Consider the following 8,630-nt stretch of genomic DNA (forward strand, 5'->3'; position numbering starts at 1 on the left):
CAACACTGGAAGTTTTTAAGAAGAGACTGGACAGCCATTTGTCTGAAATGGTGTAGGGTTCCTGCCTGAGCAGGGAGTTGGACTCGATGACCTCCAAGGTCCCTTCCAACTTTATTATTATTATTATTATTATTATTATTATTATTATTATTATTATTATTATTATTATTATTATTATTATTATTATTATTATTATTATTATTATTATTATTATTATTATTCAAAGCAAAAGAATATTGCGCTGTTCCATAGAAATTATTTAGGAATAAATATTTTGGTTTTGTTACATCTACAAATTAGTTAACACTTATAAATGAACATAGAGTTTATTATCTTTGTAAAGATAATAAAGGTGGCAAACAAATAAAAATAAATAAATAAAAATTGAACAATGTATAGATTATTCTCAGTTAAGGACTAGCTATTTAATTTTAAACTACTGTTAAAACAAATCAAAAAAGACAACATGGGAAAACAGCTGGCAAATAGACAAAGAGAAACATGTCAGAAGAAATGTGATATTAAAAATTCAGCCTGGGACTAGTAACCTAAGCAATCTAAATCATCATATCGTAATACTCTAACGAAGAATCAGAGTGTAAAGAGAATGAGATTCAAAATGGCAATGTGCAAATCTTAAGGTTATGGATTTCATGGAATAAATCATTATATCTGCACTGGAAATGTGAAACATCAAGCTCAGAAATTGGTAGAAAGGGTGCTATTTTAAATTTTTATCTAGTCAGCATAGTTATCTTCTATTAGCATGTCATTTCAGTCCAAACATTGTGATATGCACTGTACCTTACAAGGTGAGTAGAGATCATTTTGTTACCTTAGCAGCACAATTAGTGGTAGAGTTCCTCATCTGTCAACATTCCTTGATTAGTTAATATCTATGCAGCATTTTGAATATGAGTCTTACTTAAGTATTGAATTCTGGTAGCAAAAGCTTTGTAAGACTTTGATTTTGATGAAAGATAAAACATATGGATCAAATCAAAGTATGAAGAGACAAGCATAATTTTTATCAGATTTATACTTCCTATAACGATAAGAAGAGACATATATAGAAATTCAATTGACAAATCTAAATATATTTTCTGTTATATAGTGGAATTTAGTGGAACTTGCTTTCAATAAACATATATTTTATACTGTCATTGTGGCTGTTTATTTATCAAACTATGGGACATCTTTCCTTTAAGCCATGGTGGTACAGTGACTAGAATGCAGTATTGCAGGGTGACTCTGCCCATAGCCAGGAATTCAATCCTGACAGGACTCGAGGTTGACTCAGCCTTCTACCCTTCCGAGGTCAGTAAAATGAGGACCCATATTGTTGGGGGCAATAGGCTGACTCTGTAAACTGCTTAGAGAGTGTTGTAAAGCAATATGAAGAGGTATTTAAGTCTAAGTGCTATTGCTACTTAAGCATTATTATTAAAAAAACAAATATATTAACTTAAACTCAATAAACTTAAGACTCATTAATCTTGCTCCTCTTTAGTTTGTAAGTCCTCAAAGTTCAGGTGTTTAGAGGTCCAGCTATATGCTATTTTGATAATTCTCAAAGATCTATCTTTGCAATCGTGACTGAATTTCATCAATCATTACTTTTTGCAACAAGGAAACTACTATGATCTAAAACTTAAATTGTGCCACACAAAACAAATTATTTGCATTTTTTCCAGCAGTTCTCTCTCAATCTAATTAAAGTAAATTAGCTCTTCAAAGTTTAAAGAATGTCAGTGAAATTCTTATGGACATATTATTGGGTTTTAATTATTTTAGTTGCAGAGCGGTCAGGAAATATGCATGAACATTTTGTCTTTCGCTGTAAATCCTCTCTCCAAGAGACTGCAACCTGACTGGCTTCTACAATTTAATTACATCTCAAGCAAAAACATCATGCATGGATTCCTCTCAGTGCCCTCTTCCAGAATATGAAACATGGAGTATCCATAGAAGCTTCAGAATGATGGAAAGACATACAGTAAAACAAAACAAAACAAAACAAAACATCAACAATTGCCTCTCCAATCATCCCAACCAATTGTAATGAACTTTTCCTAATATTTTATCTTTTATTATAATCTTTGCCAGTTTAAAAACACCCCCTTGTCATATCATTTTATATAATGTAAAATATATAATGTATAATTTTAGGAGGAGCCCTTTTTACTACCTTTACTATAGCACAGTATCAGCAGTAGAGTCCGTCAGGTTTTGAGTTTCTATAATCTCTCAGGACTTGAAATGGACGCTCAATGTTAAAACCATCATTTTAAAAAAAACATAACAAAGAATGTTCTTCCTGCATCAATTCAGGAAATTTGGACTACCCAGGAGCTGTTGATACAATTGTACAGAGAACTTATTGGGTCTGTTGTTTGTACATCTATAACTGTCTGTACCTAACCAAACAGGATAGGTACAGATTCCAACAGATAGTTCAGACTGCAGAAAGAACAATTGCAACCAGCCTGCCTTCCATAGAAGACCTGTATATTGCATGGGTCAGAAAGAGGGCTGAGAAGATACTTGCAGACTTGTCACATCCTGGACATAAACTGTTTCAACTCCTCCCTTCAGGATGGCGCTACAGTTTTTTTCCCCTTGTGTATCACTCTACTGAACACCTAATTCTCTCAGTGTTGCCTAATGTCTATTAACACATGTAGTGTGACTGTAGTATTATTTATACTTCTTATTATCTTATTTATTCCCTATTTTATTGGTATTATAATTCTGTTATTATTCTGTTGTTTTGTAGGTACAATCAGTGCTTCTGTACTGGAGACAAATTCCTTGTGTATCTGATCACACTTGGCCAAATAAAGTATTCAGTTCAAGATGCTCATAGCCATACTGGAGTTAGACAGTCTTAAAGCTAATCATTTAATCAGTCCTACACTTAAAGTCTTTGTTATAAGAATTAGAACTAGCTAGCAAGAAATAGGTAAGCACAATGCAAAACAAGTAGATTCTGTGGGGTCCTTAGTGCTCTCTCAGTTTGGTTGTTTTCTTGCAGACATTTCATTACTAAACTAGGTAACATCTTCAGCATGCAACAATCAAGCTCAGAGAGCACCAAGGACCCCACAGTTCAACCTTGAGCTACAGATATTATCTTTTATGAATAGATCCTGCAACAAACTGGGATAAATTGTAAGAATAACAACATTCAAGGAATTAAATTGTCTTATATGTAAAAAAAGCTAGAAAAGTGGAATACACAAGAGTATTTAACTAGAGTCTTGGATATATAGCTTCATTTTCAAGCAACAACTTATTTCAGAATTAATCTTGCAAAATAAATTGAACTGTTCTGACATCAGCGGGAACTACATGTGTATTACATCACTCAACTTAAAATAGAAACAAGTGTATTATTCCAATTGCAATGATGTCAGATAAACAATAAATTCTGCAAAAGTGAGTAATAAAAGAGCAGCTCTTTGTAACTCTGCACAAAAAAGGCCAGCAGGATTTGCTTTCATAAGATATTTCAAACCTGCATCTTGCAAAAAAATAAAATAAAAAGCAGTCTCTAAAATACTGTCATACAGGTTTACATGCACCAAACTTTATTCAAATAATAAGAAAGTCCCGGATTTCAATACCAGAGATTTTAAAACTCCATTAACAAATTGTTAATTTGCTTTGGTACTGCACAATTACCTCCAAAGGTGTGATTCATCTGTAGATTAAGAAGCTAGTTTAAGTGCCATTTCATTGCACTTTAGTGTGAGAATGTAAAACAGGAATGTCAAACTGCCAGCCCACAGGCTGGTTGCATCATACAGAGGCCGTGCCCACCTTAGCTCCAGCAAGTTTGACACCCGTGATGTAAAAGAATCCAAGGCAGAGTTAAACCAGAGACGCAGACATTATTTTAAAAGCAAATCTAAAGGTTCAGCCTCCCAATACTGTATACACACATCCTCCAAGGGATTGAACTTAATTGCTAGTTAATAATCTTTGGTGTCCAAGGACTGTGTGAGATATATGAGTAAGATTTAGACCTTTTGAAATTTGTGGGGTTAAACTAAAATTAACTTACTAAACTTATTGAATGCTTAATACAGTGGTGGCGAACTTATGGCACGGGTGCCAGAGGTGGCACTCAGAGCCCTCTCTGTGGGCACACGCGCCGTCGCCCCAGTCCTAGGCCTTCAGCTGGGTTTTATAAAACCTTTGCGCTTTAGGCCTCTGCCGCCGTGTGAAAAAAAAAGGTTCAATCAGTCAGTCAATTTCAACTTCTTGTGGGGGAAAAAAAGGTCTTGCAAAATTGGAATTGATTGATTGAACTTTTTAGTCCCACTCAGTCTGCCGTTATCACGGCAGCCACACCCACCCAATGGGCCACACCCACCCAATGGGCCACACCTACCCAATGGCCACCTGGCACCCGATGATGCATAAGTGGGTTTTGTGTTGCAGTTTGGGCACTCGGTCTCTAAAAGGTTCGCCATCACTGGCTTAATACATCCTTTTTATTTGAGTCCTTTTGCAGAAAATTGTGTGCACCAATATTTGAAAGTTTGTCACTGAATGTTAACAATCTGGACATTGCAAGAAAATAACTCATATAACCCAGGCAGTCCCTCGGCTATCTTTGCTCAGAAATATCTAAAGTTTGTTATTCACTCCTAAGGGCAACAGTAGAACACTACTTTAGGGCAATTAAATTAAATGTAGGGAGTTAAATCACCCCCTCATTGCTGAAATCAGAAGTTACCTTCAACAGATGGACAATGGTTCTTCTCTATCTTCTGAAGACAGCCCCAAAGTCTGAGGCACAGGAATTTGTTGCATGATATAATGCCATCTTGTGTGTCATGACATCACTGAGCAAATTACAACAATTACTGGAATTATTTGCATGATTACATCATGATGCAAGGGATGCCAGGTCTTTCCCTTTGCCTCCAGCTGCAGATGGATGTTGCTTCTGAAAACAGAAACACAAACAGCTTCTAGGTAGGCAGGAGATGTCTCTCCAAGCCATTCCACATATAGCTTTTGGATTACTGCAGTTTGTAGGCGACGTTGAAGGCTGAAATAATAAGGCGAAATAGACTTAGTCCCAGGTCTTTTTCACTTATGGCAATGGAGAAGGGGAAAAAGTAGTTTATAAGTCAATTGCTTTATACAGTATGGAACCCCAAAAGGGACATGTTGTAAGTGTGAATATTGGTATGGTGACTCAGATGAGCAGTGAAACAACTGAAAGCCCATCCTCATTACCCCACCGTCCATCAAAATCTGATGAGCTAACCTGATTGCTAATTAGTCAATGCCCTTGCTGTTTGTGCCTGTTTGTTATGAATGTGTGATTTGTTCAGTTTCTTGGGGCTGTTTATTTGCTTGTCCCATTACATACTCATATCAGCGAAAAGCTTCCATAAAAATATTTGCATATCTCTACTTGAGCATATCTCCTAATACACCCATTTTCTCTACTTTTTCTTAAATATCCATTGTCACATTTTTAAAAGATGGAAAAAAAACTACAATACATAAAACTGCAGAAATTGGCCTATCACTGTGCTCAATTTGTTTTGCTCCAGTTTGTTGTGCTCCAGTTTGTTCTGTAAACAAACACTTCCTGACCAAATCTGCTTCTCCCACTATTTTAGACAGTGTGGACATATTTCAGGTCTCTTTCTTCAAATTTCACCTAATAGGTCATGGAGGTGTGCCTTCTCTGTAACTACCCTGGCTTTTTGACACAGTCTCTCTCCCATCTGGTGTGTGTGTTTGTGTTTGTGTATGTGTATGTGTTACCCTTTTAGATTTCCAGAAGTCTGTGAAAACGTGACCCTTCTATCAAGCACTGGGCTAGGATGGGGTTCCGTCAAGCATATTGGAAAGTCCCACTGCCATTGTTAATAATGTATATGAATATATTTCAACTTACGACTACAATTGAGCCAAAATTTATGTTGCTAAGAGAGACATCTATTAAATACGTTTTGTTCCATTTTTTTGCTACAGTTGTTAAGTGAATCACTGTTAAGTTAGTAACAGGGTTGTTAATTGAATCTGGCTTCCCCATTGATTATGCTTGTCAGAAGGTTGCAAAAGATGATCACATGACCCCAGGACACTGCAACCGTCATAAATATGAGTCAGTTGCCAAGCATATGAATTTTGATCATGTGACCGTGGGGATGCTGCGATGGTCATAATTGTGAAAAATGGTCCTAAGTCACTTTTTTCAATGCTGTTGTAACTTTGAATGGTCATTAAATGAACTGTTGTAAGTTGAAGACTACATACATACACATACATACACATACAGTTTACACACACACACACACACACACACACACACTTGATGACCAACCTTCAAGTTCAGGGACTGACCAGTTTCTAATTTTTTGCAGAAAAACTGTTTCTCTACCTTACTCCAGCACTATATGCTACCCACCACAGGGAGGTCAAAAGTGCACAATTTTGTTAGCACCAAAGATTAAGCTTAACCGCATTCTAAGACCAATGATTGTCAAACAGCTCCATTTGCAAGACAAGTGTGTCCTTTGCAGAGCAAGACACATGAAAGAGATTATTTCCAAGGGTAACATTTGTTCTTCCTTTTTGACCTCTCTCAAGATTTGCAAGAAAAGCAGTACAGACAATTCTGTAGCAAAGAGGGCCTACAAAGAAAGGAATTCCCTTATATTCTTTTCTTTACTGTTACATTTCCAGTTATTTAGGATTGGACTTCTCATTTCCTGCCCTCCACCTTTTTAAAATCTGTTAAATAATATAATTTTGCTTTTTAAAACCATTTTTAGGATCTTATAATATGTCCCAAAATTATTTATATTTGCTTTAATTGTTTTTATTTTTTAAAAGGAAAGATAAAAACTCAAGCATATTGGAAAGCCCCACTGCTATTGCCAATACTTGCATAATTTCATCTGTCAGTCATCAGAAACATGCTTTGCATACAAAGAATTGGTCTAATCTAAGACAGTTGTACCTTGCCTGTGATCCATGGCTTCAAAAAGAGATTCACCATTATTTGTATTTATCACAGTCAATGGAAATATAACTCGAGAAGCAGAGACACAAGTGATAAAGCTATTATTATTATGGATAGATGTCCTATGATAGAGCAGAGTAACTCTCTTCTGTTGATAATCCACACATTATGGGCCCACTCCTTCTTCTGTAATGCAAATTATTACACCTTTAGTTTTACTATAGTTACTTATTTGATGGTAGCAACAACTCAAGCTATCATATTAGTAGCTGTGGTGGCACAGTGGTTAGAATGTAGTATTACAGGCTAATTCAGCTCACTTCCAGGAGTTCAATCCTCACAGGCTCAAGGTTGACTCAGCCTTCCATCTTTCCAAGGATGGTAAAATGAGGATCCAGATTGCTGGGGGCAATAGGCTGACTCTGTAAATCACTTAGAGAGGGCTGTAAAGCTCTATGAAGTGGTATATAAGTTTAAGTGCTATTGCTATTGCTATACATTATGGCTGAGTAATAGTCTGACAAAATAGTAGATATGTTTTAATATAAACTATTATTACTTGATCAAAATCTTGCAGGATAAATTAAATTACAATCAATTGTTTCATTTAAAATCAAATAGCACTATCTGCAGATTGGTGGGACTGTGTGCCCCAACACACACTGCAGATTAAGCAGTCCTAAGTATACTAAGAATAAAAACACTGCCTAAGTAATAATTTTTTATAAAAAAAATAAATATATGTAATATATCAACTTTCCCCAGTCTGATGCCCTTCAGATGTGTTGAGCCACATCTCCCAAAGGAATCAGAATTGAAAGTTGCCATAGTTTCCAGAAAAAAAGAAAAACTATCACTGGCTGGCCTAACCAATCAAATCAATCAGAAGTCAAGATGGAAAAGGGAAATCTAATGAACATAATAGATGACTTTATTTAACTTGAAACAAATTTCCAGTAAATTGCCATAATTGCAAAGAATTAGGAAATATTCCAATGGTTATTTTGGTTAGGACTTTAATATATGCTTCACCTACAGCTGGAACTGTTGTGCAATATATACAACTGTTCTATTTAAACATTACCTCAAGCTAGGTGGCCAGTCTCCCCAATGATTGGGTGCCTCAGAGGATACATTATTGAATCCAAGCAGATTAATACCTTATGCTTATTCCCATGGCTAATGTAAAATTTTGCAGCTGGAATAAGACTTTTATTCCCAAACTCTTACGTGAGATGAAAAATGCTGCTGCAAGCACTAGAAATTAAATGGGTTCAGGTGACCTTCTTGAAAATGAAATTTAAAATGAGGTTCTCAAACCCTGTGCAAGTTGGGTGAGACAAGCATATAGGCTTATGGGCAAAAGCCTACTCAAAATATTTTAGCCATTTTGTATCTCTTTAACTATGTTTCTGAGGGTAATCACACATGGAGAGTTAATTAATATAGAAATGCCCATCAACTCTCATGCTGAATTTTTCACAAAGATTACTAATCTTTTACTTCACAAACCTATTATTCACCATCTGTTTAATTAGATATGAACACAAAATTCAACATTTGGTTGAGAAAACACTAGCAAGCAAAAAGCCTATTGGCCTTCTTGACAGAACATCTTTGTGGAAAAAAATAT

This window comes from Protobothrops mucrosquamatus, unplaced genomic scaffold (genome assembly GCF_001527695.2).
Source record: "Protobothrops mucrosquamatus isolate PMUCROS unplaced genomic scaffold, P.Mucros_1.0 scaffold133, whole genome shotgun sequence".
Taxonomy (NCBI): Eukaryota; Metazoa; Chordata; class Lepidosauria; order Squamata; family Viperidae; genus Protobothrops; species Protobothrops mucrosquamatus.